A 12356-nucleotide genomic window follows, 5' to 3' on the forward strand; every position below is an offset into this window, starting at 1 on the left:
TTCTTTTTTCCAAACCCCCCCCCCCCCCGTTCTTTACTTCTTTCTAAAACTGTTTGGTTTGATAGGTGTTGGCCCCTACCTGTAGACAGAGATGACCATGTAGTTAGTGAATAATGGTAGTAGCACCAAGGTTGCAGGTTCAATCCCTTGTTGGACTAGATGATTTCCTACGTTTCCCCAGGCTTACTTCTCTATGAAATGTTTCTGTGAGATATCGCTGCCTTCCTCTGGTGGCTGGCTAGGCCTTGCTGGGCTTCTCCTTTTTTTAAAATTGTTTTTAACTTTTCCCCTCCTGGCTCCACCATGGTGATGATTTCCACCTGTCCCACTCCTGCAGCACAGGGGAGCTGTGCCCTGCTGTCCCCCATGGCAGCCATCTCCCAGCCCAGCTGTGGTGGCTCGTCACCACACTTGGCTTCTGCACGTTTCTATTCTGCAGTATGAGGGGCTGAGATGGTGTGTGTTGTGAATGAGTCTGGGGTGGCAGGTTTGTGAGAGTTGCTGCTTGGGGTATTTTTTTTTTCTTTATCCCCCGCATCTCTTCTGCGTGAACCCAGCTGCTCCCCATCTCCCTCCTTGTTTCTCTGCTGGCCAAGGTGGCACCTCTGTTTTAAAGCAGGACTGAAATGAATGCCCCCCTTCCATGTCTCTGCACAAGTGGTGGCTGTGGAGCTGTGTATGTGTACCATGCTATCATGGCCAGACCCCTCTTTCCCCCAGAAGCAGTCAGCATGACAGGCATCTCCAGACCATGTGGCTCCTAGTCACTGCACCCACACTTGGGAGGCTTAAGGGTCTCTTGGTGGGCTTGTTCACACCCACTGAGAAACCCCCTATGCCTCCCGTGAGTGGATGCAGTGACAGGGAGCAGGCCAGTCTGGAGATGCCTATCATTCACTTAGCAGTGCTCAGAAATGCCTGGCAGCCCAGGGAGGCTGCAGGTCATGCTGGGAGGTGTCCTCCAGTGGGCCCACCCTGCTGGCCTCAGCCAGGGCAGGTAGTCTCAAGCCCCTCCCTGCAAATGGTGAACTTCTGTTCGCTCTCTACCTAAACTAGGGTGCCTGCAGAAACCCTGTGTAGCTTTGAGCGAGTCTGCCTCCAGCCTTTTGAATGTCTATACTTAGCCATATTGTGCAGGAAGCACTTTGACCTAATAAAGAAGATAAATCAATAAAATAGTTTTTTTGTTTAGAGTATTTATTTCCTGAGAATTGTTTAATTTTTGAAAATATTCTATTTGATTCTAAATAAGAATGAAAACAAATTTGAAGCATTGAAATTTCTCTAAAAAAAAAAAAAAAGGAGGTTTTAAATCAATTTAATAAGAATAGTGACTACAGAAAACTGACAGCAAAAAAAAGGATACAAAAAGCTAAATGTGAATACTTGATACTTGTGGATATCACAGATAATGCTGGTAAATCTTCCCGGCAGCATGGTTAAACAAAATTAGATGCTGGAACCAAATCCTCAGTCGGTATAAATTAAAATAACCCTATTGATGTAAGTAGAGCTACATGGATTTATGACAACTGCGAATCTGGCCCAGAGATTAATTCTGATCTTTTTATGCTGTTATAAATTGTGTATTAATTCCATTAAAGTTAGTCAAATTACAATGGTGTAGTAACAGTGCAAATGAGATCACCATCGGGTCTCATAATTTCTAAGATAGTAAATATGTCAGAGTAATGAGTAGGGTATACTGGATTCTTCAGACTTTTTTAATGTAAATTCCCACAAATCAATGGGCCGAGTGTACAGAGAATAAAGTATTAGGCAATATTGTTGTTTAACTTCTGCACTGGAATTATTGTGGTTTTACTGAAGTGTAACTTGAATGCAAAATTTGCTACTAAAATTATTTGTTGTAGTAGTTGCAATCCTTCATTTGGATGCAACAGCTTGTTTGGTTTCCTGTCCTCCTAGCCATTATTTGATAAGCTCTTTTGTGTCCAGATAAAAATAAAATTCTAATGAAGTTAATAAAACAAAACAACCTAGAGAAACTTAACACAAAAAATGCAGGGCTGCCTAAAATAATAATTTAATCTTGTTTTGCTCTATGGAAAAGCAATTGGATATATATTTTCCAGAGTATGTTTAAAATCTACAGAAAGACAGAAAGGGTAAAGACAGAGAGAATTTTGTTAAAGGATTCTATTGATATTTTTCCTAATGTGCGTGTTGACTAGTGGATAGACTATGCCAGTATGAACCCACATACTAAGATTTTAATTAAATTTTATAATGATATGAGAAATAGAGAGGAGAGAGAGGGAAACAAGCCCACACATGTTTACACTAGGCAATTCTGATTGGGAGCCCTTAGCAGCTATTTTCTTCTCTATAATATTAAATGTAATCAATTACAAAAAATCTCATGTTTCCCTTCCCATGCAATGCCATTGATTTCAAAAGGCAAAAACTGGCCCATTATTTTACTTTGGCACTGATTTGGCACTGATTTATAAATTATTAAAATTCTTTGTTTCTGGGTATGTACTTTTCTATATAATTGGCAGGTGGTGTTAGCTTGAGCTGCTCTATATTTTTTAAAAATGTAGAATGTGGTAATGTACTTATTTGACATATGTTTATAGAATAGCCTGAGAAATGAAATCATTTGATTGCTTAGAAGTAGAACAGAAAAAGCAGGGAAGAAAATATTTATAAGGCACAGACTTGTAGCATGTGTCTTGGTCTCTTGCCCAACCAGCTTCATTCATATCATATGCAACCCTTAAATCTGGACTTTGAATGTGAGCTTGCTTTCCCTACTGGGATATTAGTTTTAGCCCTGGCTGCCCTTTGACTTCAGCTAGAACCTGTGGCTATGTTGCTAGAATCTGGATTTTGATCGTTCTTCCATGTCATTCCATAATGTTCAGTACACCACGCATGTTTTCTGGCTCTTTTAGCTCCTATGTGCTAGAAATCATTTGCCAACTTATATACATTTAGCCAATATTTAACCTCCATTTCATATGATCTGCTCTATTTCTTAAGTGCCTAATTTTACCTATTGAGTATGAAAACATCATCTCAGACTACTACTAGCTGGCCAGAAGATCATCCCAGGGTTATGATTTACTCCTAGTAGAGGACATGATGTTTGGAGAAGCTCCTGGAACCATCCTTTACAGCATATGCCAAATGTGGAGGCACTAATCAAGTGTACAATATAGAAAATGAATGAAAAACCTGAAGTTAGTATCTGGAGTGGCATACTAACTTCAAGATCAGCAATTTTCCAACTGTCTACTTCTGCTACACCAGTGTCTGGTTGGGTGCTTGCCACCGTTCTTGAGTTCAGAGCCCACAATCCTGACAGTATCAGGGAGAGTTATTTTCATATGGGAGTGGAGGATAGGCACTATAGTCACTAGTGGAGGAGGGCAGTATTAAGAAGGGCTGAAGTTAAATTTAGGGGTTTTACACAAACTTCCTATTTTGACTCCCCCACTGCCCCCAAGACCTGAAAATATAATTTTTAAGTGGAACAGACTGGAATGAAGTGAACAAACTTCCTCAGATGCAAGGTTTATTAAGGGAGAATTTGGGAAACACAGCTGTAAAGAAACTTTTTTTCCCCCTATAAAGTATGAGCTAAAAGCCCAATCAGTTAAGTCTCTGTTGTAATCATTGTCAAACCAACTCAGGGAACTACTACCCAGCCCCACCTGGGAAGATGGATTTACCCAGGGCTGCTGTTGAGAGGAACTACCACCTGCGGAAGCTGCTGGGTAGGGATTTGGCTGCTCCTCCCCATCAGGGGTCATCACTCTTCTGCAAGGGCTCTACCACCTGTGCCAGACAAAATGACAAGTTCTGGGTTGGGAAGTTAAAGCTGGAATTTGCTGTTTTCACTGCTAGGGATCACTTTTCACTGCCACTGCTGGTGCTGTCTCTGCTTAGGTTACTGATACAGTCCCAGCACTTTTAGACCCTGACCTGCCCATCAGCAAGCCCAGGGATATAAGCTGTGTCAAAACTACTTGGGAATAGATGTTGTGACGATTGTAGGTATTGTAGGGCTTACTGCCACTGCGGAGAGTTTGTTTACCTACAGGCAGTGACAGGATGGGCCTTAATCTCAGATCACTTGGTCTGCCAGGAGACTCTTCTCTCCTGCCATGACTTTGCTGGTACAATGTTAATAGGAGACAATACTCTGAGATGATCCTTCAGGTCTCGATCTCTGTCTTCTTCTGTGGGGCTCCAAACCTTCCCGTTACTCCACCCTAGCCACTCCAGGGGGAACTCAAAGCTTCGCTTTGGCCTGGTGTTATGCTGGCCAATTCTCTAATGCACAGTCCTCTGTAGCCTGCAACCCGGATGACTGTAGTCTTCATCTGACATATACCCACATTCAGGGGATGGCCTTAGACTGGGCTCAAATACCACTGTTTCAGTATTTTTTTAGAGTCAGTCCATGTCACCTTTACCTTGGGATCAGTCTCTCCTCTTCCAAACTGGAATTGTATTACATTGTTAATAAATTGTTTTTGTTGCATAATATGTAAGTTTGAGAAAGAAGGAAGGGACAGATCAGGAAACTACACACTAAGCTTTTTATTGAGTACTAATCTCTGTCTCATATGAAAGCAATACTAAATAAATGAATCTGTGTACCCCAACACACGCAGCATCACAGGCACCTAGGCAGGTATCTTAGAACAATTTGGTGCGTGCACTTCCCTTCCTTTGCCTGCTCTCCTGCCCCTATACCCAGTGATGACAGGTGCATCATTGTTGTTGCCAGCACCAGGCCTAAAAAGCTAGCAATGCTTTGAATCTACTCATGGCAAGAATTCACCCCCTTATCTTTGCAGATGTTGCACAGTAGGACACAGAGATGACATTGGACACACCAGATTCCATATGCCATCTATTTTGTTTCAGATGCCAGGTATGCACTCTGCTTTCATTCTCCAGTTGCTAAGTGTGTAATTAAAACTTTTCCTGCCAGGTCTTCTGATGGATTTCATGGTAGTTTCATGAGCCAAGGTAGTAGAGGATGGCCAGGGTACTGTAAAATAACAGTAGATCCTGTTCCCTATTGATAACTGTACTATGTGATGAAATAAGATTATCTGTTGATTAAGCAGGTAAGTGCTAGATTTCTTCTTGAGCCTGCAGTCATGCACTTTGTTAGTTAATTCCACTTTAGTGTTTATAAGCCTGACTTAAGGGTCAGTCAAACCTCCAGAACAATCAAGAAATATCCCATATGGCAGGCAAACAATGAGTGGTGGGCCAACAATAGGCCATCTTAGTTCTCTGGTGGACTCTCTCCAATTTGTCCACATCCTTTCTGTAGCAGCGGGCCCAAAACTGAGCACAGTACTCCAGATGTGGCCACACCAGTGCTGAACAGAGGAGAATAATCACTTCCCTTGACCTATTGGTAATATGTCTACCAGTGCAGCCCAATATGCTGTTAGCCTTCTTGGCATCAACAGCACACTGCTGGCTCATATTCAGGTTATTGTCCACTGTAACCTCCAAGTCCTTTTCTGCAGAGCTGCTGCTGCCCAGTCAGTGAGTCCCCACCCTGTACCAGTGCATGGGATTGTTTCATCCTAAGTGCAGGAATTTGCACCTGTCCTTGTTGAACCTCATGAGATTTCTTTTGGCCCAATCCTCCAATTTGTGTAGGTCACTCTGAATCCTAGTCCTAACCTCCAGCATATCCACTACTCCCCCCCAGCTTGATGTCATCTGCAAACTTGCTAAGGGTGTACTCTATGCCATCTTTTGGGTTGTTGATAAAGGCTTGTGGTGCTGCTCAGCCATTTAGAGGCATGTGGGGCCCATTTTGCTCTGCCATCAAAATGGTGGCCACAGCCAGGATATGGCTGTGATATCGGGGGCCCTGGCTGTGTTAAAGCCATGTAATCGGCCACCGGGGCCTATAAATTTGGTAGGTCCCTTGTCATGTGCTAGCCAGGCTTGTTATAGCACAGGCACTACCCCAAACTAGCTCCTTGCAAGCAAAAGAACCTCTCAGTGTCTAATAGGGACCAGGGTTCCCATGATCTGTGGACTTCCTCGAACGGATTGTAAATCAAAGGTTACTCTGGAAAAGAGCCCATTTACCCTTGGTACTTAAGAAATATATATGTGTGTGTGTGTGTGTGTGTGTGTGTGTGTGTGTGTGTGTGTGTGTGTGTGTGTGTGTATGTATATATATTTCTTTAAATATATTAAGTGGTCAGACTTGCTGAATAGCCTCAAATGTCACTTATATTTTCCCTACATATCAAAATGGTCAAATGAGTGTATGCTAGATGCTTTATAAAATATGTAGTGCACAAACCTTTAAAAAGGAAGTTTTATTATTGACTGTTTTCCTTCTGTTTTCTTGTTTGTTTGTTTGTTTGTTTTTCCAAATAGGTACCTGTTACCTTAAGGTCCAGCAAGCTGTCAGTCCATTGTCCAGACTGTAGGGCAAATATTGTTGTAGTGCTGCTGAGATGGCTTTGTAGTATCTACTCATCTACTGTTATTCAGAATAAATTGGAAGGGGCAGTTGGGGACCATGACCTGCAGATGATTTTTTTGCTAGAATACAGAGATACTTTTTTGCTTTCTTTTAAAATTAAAGGCTTCCATGGTTCCTAAAAGAAAATTCAAAAGAAATCACTTGAAGCACTTTCTGCTCTTCCTTGATAACTTGAGAGTTAACCATAGTTTTTTCAACATTAAAATAAGCTCCTAGCTTTACTGTAAGTAAATTCCATTTTTTTAATAGAAATTTAGTTTTATACTGCCTAATAGGCATTAGGTAAAAATGTATGCAACCAATTAGACTATATTATGGTCTGCATGGGTGATTTTTTTTTTTTAAGATTTAGAATGAATTGTTGAAACTTTGAAACTAATGGGAAAGAATAGACTGGTATGTGGCAGAATGGGCAAGAAAAAGGAAAATGAACACCCATATGTTCAGGATGGGATAGAGGAAGAAATTAAGCAAGTGGTGTGGTGTGTGAATTAGATGAATAAAATCTCAAGTGCTTAGCACAGTATTTCAAAAACAACGTCAACCCAATCTTTTAGTTTTTGGGGTGAGATAAAGTGAGTTCCATCTCACTTGGCTGGGCCTTTCATATAAAATACTGAAATGTAGGACAGTAATTATTTATCCAAAGGTCTTTTGTTAAATATGTCCCTCTTCACAGTCAGTGAAACTAAGAAGTGGAAGCTGAGCATATTTATCAGTACTTGTAGATTCTGGGCCTAATATTTTACTGAAGTATCTCACTTGGTGCTGCTACTGCTTCTTAAAGACTGTGGCTCTCTGTATCAAGAATATGGCTCATTGACAGTCAATGTTTTTAAAGCTGGGAGGGTCCATTGTGAATTTTCTTTTCTGACCTCCTGCTTAACACCGATCATAAACCTTTACCTAGTAATTCGTGCATCAAGCTTATCAGTTCTGGTTCAACTAGGCATTATATAAACACAGTTGAATATGTGATTCCTGCCTTTAAAAGATAACAGTCTAAAAAGCTGATGCAGACTAAGAAAATATTGTTAGGTTAGTTAGGTGTTTGTTGGGTTTTTAAAAATATGTTTAACAGTTAACCTCAAATTAATATAAGTTTGCATCTTTTCTGTCAACTATTTAGTACTAGCCCATACTTTACAATCAATTTTTGACAGTTTTGTAAACTGATGCCTTTCTTTTCCATCTAGTCTCTGCTTTCTAAGTAAAGTCTTTGAAATTATATTTACTATTTACTAAAATGATCATTATGTTGGTCTATATATAGCTGTTTCTACTGAAGTCGCGCAGCATTCTTTCTTACCGTGTGGTCAAATTCTACCCATGTTGTTGACTGACTGCTCTGACAGGTGTGGGGCTATGCTATTTTACATCCACTAACTATATGCCATGACATACTTTAAAACATTTTGATTTAATCTTTCATTCATTTCTATTCCTAATAAAAATATTCAAGCTGCGAGAATATTTTTGTCTCTCTGAGTCCAGCCTAAGACTATGTTATGTAGATTAAGAAAAGAGAACTTCAGTTTAGCTCATGTCTGATTAAAATGGGGATCTAGTTGGTTTTCATATTTTGCACGAATGTGAATATTGGCTGTGAAACATTACAAAGTTTTCGACTCCTTTTTAAGATGAAAGAAGTTCTATGATGCTGGGGAAGAAGAGATGCCTTCTGATCAGTGGAATATGAAGTTCTATATCATGACCTGAATTTTAAACTCTCTAGAATTTGATACCAGATGTTAATCTCAACCCCCCTCACACTTGCATATTATGGTTCATCTTAGCCAAACTAACCTCTCAGTTCTTACAAAAACAGAGCCATTTTGTACAAGTGAGAATTCTGTCATATAATTTGCCTGATGAAATATTCATGAAACAAGGGTCATGATCTTTTGTGACTACGTTCTGCTTAACAAACCACAAACCAATAGAGAAACCATAAAGTTGCAGCACAATTAAGTTAGTGCTGAATAACTACTTCTTAATACAGTTGTTGTGTTGTACATGGCACATTCCCTTAACTATCATTAATATAAGACAATTCAACAAACTTTGTATGAGTTCACTGAAGCCCATTCTAAGTACCTACCTGAATCCTACAGATATGGTAGGATTATTAGAAAAAAATACTCAAACACAATGAATTAACTACACTTCTAAAAAGGTCAGGAAAACTGACATTTATGTAAGATAGTAAAATATTGAAGGGCTCTTTACTGAGCACAGTCTGAACAAGTTTCCTGTTTTCTTACAGCTGCAAGAAATGAAGAGAACATGAATAACTTTCTTTGCAGAATATTAGGGGGAATGACAAATTTCATAATATGATCTGAATGCAGTCTAAATTGATTGATTGGACATAGCTTGTTCTCAGACCAGTTTAAAGTCCCCTCGTTTTTTGACTCATAATAAAGACCAGTATATTTTATACCTGAGATTAAAATGGAAAATACTGTAAACTTATTTAAAAGTTTAAAAATCTATTTGCAATCAAACATAAATGTTCAGAACTGAAAACACATAATTTTTTTTCTTAATGCACTACAATAACTATAACATTACCTGATGGAAAGTTGTAATGTGATCTTTAAAGTTAAACTTAAAAATCTATGAAATCTTAGGGCAGTGACAGAGTCAAAATCCAGTTATAGTATCTACTGTTAAAATAGTAATAAAACCTCTCATTACAAGCAATTAGACCAGCCCACTATTGCTTGCAAAGGGTAAGTGTTAGATGCTCATTAAATTACTTGCAAGGACTGGATGGTCTAGGATAATACATTACTGCCTTTTGTATTTCGTTACTGCTGCCATAAAATGGGAAAGGGAAAGGGAAAGATAGATGAAGGGGAAGATGGCCAACAAAAGAGAGGTGAGAAGAATTTTTTCTCTTTTTCTTTAAGGTTCCAATTCAGGAAAGCCATAAATGCATGCTAAACATCATTGTGACGAATCTACTCACAATAATAAATGTTAAGTACATAATAGCCTAAGTTCCTGATCCAGCATAACTAGGGCTAAGAATAGACATTCAAAAAGCCAAAGGCAGAACTGGTCTGAGTTTATGCGGGTTTCTGTAAGCAGTGTAAGTTAGGTTGGGAGCAAACAGAACACACCTTTGTGCTTTGGTGGTGGTGAGGGAGCAGGATTTGCAGGCTGCCTGCACTGGCCAAGGCCAGCAAATTGGGGACAGGGGGACTTCCCTCCATGCCCTGTGGCCTCCCAAGACTGATGGAGAATGCTGAGAGGAGATGATCAGTCTGGCCAGCCCTGATTGGCTGCCTGCCATGGGCAAGCATGCCCCCAACCCCTGTAACTGCAGATCCTCCCCCAAGCCCAGCTCTAGCCTTCCAGGAAAGCCTCAGAGTGGGCCACTATGGCATGCCCGTCAGCCTAGCCAGCAGCAGCAGAGGGGCAGGGGCACTCTGCAGAAGGAAGGATTAGGTCCCTTAGATCTCTGATGAATGGCAAGAGGTGGCAGGAGGCACCCAGCATGATTCCTGCAATTGTGATTCTTGCAATTATGCTGGGTATCTGCTGCTGCCACCTGACATTTGCTGGAGCTCTGAGAGGCCCTATCCTTTCTTCTGTGGTGTGTTCCCCTCCCCCCCACCATGCCTTACCTAGGGACATTCTATAAAGATACAAAAATACAGACCTACAGATTTTCCCTTCTCCCCCCTATCCCTGCAGGCCTGCAGATGACAGCTGAACACAGGCAGGAGGTGGGGCAGGGCATGGCTGGGCAGAGGGGCTGTGCTGCCTCAGCTGTGCGAATGCCCGGGGATGGGGCCAGCTAGACACTTGGATGGAGCAACCAAGTGTAGGCCATCTTTTAGTATGCCTGCCTGAGAAGGGAGGTTAACAGGGGCTCACCAAGCAGCCTGGGATGCTGGCAGATAGCAACCTAACTTGAGCTGCTAGGGGTTCTGGTACAGAAGTTTGATATACCAATCTAACCTGAATCAATGAAGTCTGAGGCCACATCAATCCAGGTCTAACTTAGACTGAGTTCCACCATTTTAAACCAGTCTATGCACTGAATTTGTTTGGTTATGGATGTGGACAGGTTTCGAATTACTTATACTGGTTTATGTGTAATATCTGTACCTCTCCCAGAGTTAACAGGAATTTCTGATTAACTTCAACTGGTACAGAAATGGGACCTAATTTTCTATTAATATCTATTCTCTTTGTAAGGATGGAAAGGCATATTAGATGTCCTGGTAGTTGGTCATTAAAAAAAATCCCCCTTCATTTTAGCAAATTAATTTAGTATTTTCTTTAAAGAGAGATACAATTAAATGTACACTGATGACATGTTATTTTTTTATTAATTTGTCCTATTATTGCATCTCTTTAGGAGGGGATTCTTCATATAACCCAGGTCAAGCTCCTATAGTTGGGTATTCACATGATCTCCCATGTTTGGATCTCAACAGACCAAGGCAACATGTGCTTGAGTCGTCATCACCTGAGCACCTGATTCCTCATATGCATAACTGCTTTCTCAAATGAGAAACAAAAGATCCTCTCTTTCATATTAGAAGAGAAGAGGGGATGACTGGGGCAACTGAAGTCTTTCAAACAAGTAGAAGAGCTTGAAGATTTAACAGTGTTCCCTCCTGTGCCACCATTCCTTAGACCTTTAGTCCAAGGCAAAGATAAAAAGTCAATAGAAAAAGTAGAGAAGCCCCACAATCAAAATGGATTTTGCTGTTAGGCATGTGCATATGAAAAATCTTCACCATCAAACAGAATTTTTAAAGCGGTACCTGGACAGATTACTGATTCATCATGTTATTATAGTGTTAGTATGAGAGGACATACAAAATAAAGTGGTCTCCTAAAAGTGTCATCAGCTGTGAGACCCTGGAGCACCAGGCATGGTATGAGGTACTCCTGCTCTCCACATCTGGGAAGGTGGACCTGGAAAGAGTGTGCAGCTAGTGAAGCCAGAGGCAGAGTGCCCCCTCAACTGGCCCATGCTGGGCCCAGGACCAAGAAGGTCAAAAGGGCTAGGCGCCCACCACAAGGGACACCCAGAGTCATGGGCCTGGGACCCTGCCTGGCCTTGGAGGTGGGGCCAGGGCCTGTGTATGGCCGAAGGTCCCGAGTGGGGGCCAGGCCCAAGAGGGGAGCCAGCTACAAGGAGCTCAGTAGCCTGGGATCAAGGCGGTGTAGGCTGCTGGAGTGGAAGGATCTAAGGAGGGTTCTGGAGCCTAGTGTGGGGCTGGTGTACTTGTGAACATCAAGATGCCATCTGCAAGGCTTGGGCTGTGGTGTAGGGGAGGAAAGGAACCGCAGATAGCACCCCCGGCATTGCAGCAGTAAATGGGCAGCCTCCTGCTAATTAACATCAATTAATTTAATTATAACCACAAGGCGAGGTGCGCGAGAACATGGACGGTTAACCCAGGAACAGGTAGGTAGGCCACATGGAGATCGGCCCCAAGCAGTCCCCCTGGTACAGATAGAATCCATATTTGTTTGCAAACTCTTTAAACTCAAGACCCATACTGTTCAACATCTTCATTAATGTTGTGGACATTGGAGTCAGGAGCGGACTGGCCAAGTTCGCCGATGACACCAAACTTTGGGGCAAAGCATCCACGCCAGATGAAAGGTGGGTGATCCAGGCTGACTTGGACAGGCTCAGCAAATGGGTGGACGAGAATCTGATGGTGTTTAACACCGAAAAATGCAAGGTTCTCCACCTTGGGAAGAAAAACCTGCAGCATGCTTATAGGCTTGGCAGTGCTATGCTGGCTAGCACTATAGAAGAAAGAGACTTGGGGGTCATCATTGACCACAAGATGAACACGAGCCTGCAATG

This window comes from Gavialis gangeticus, unplaced genomic scaffold, assembly GCF_001723915.1.
Source record: "Gavialis gangeticus isolate Ggan-Ray unplaced genomic scaffold, GavGan_comp1, whole genome shotgun sequence".
NCBI lineage: Eukaryota > Metazoa > Chordata > Crocodylia > Gavialidae > Gavialis > Gavialis gangeticus.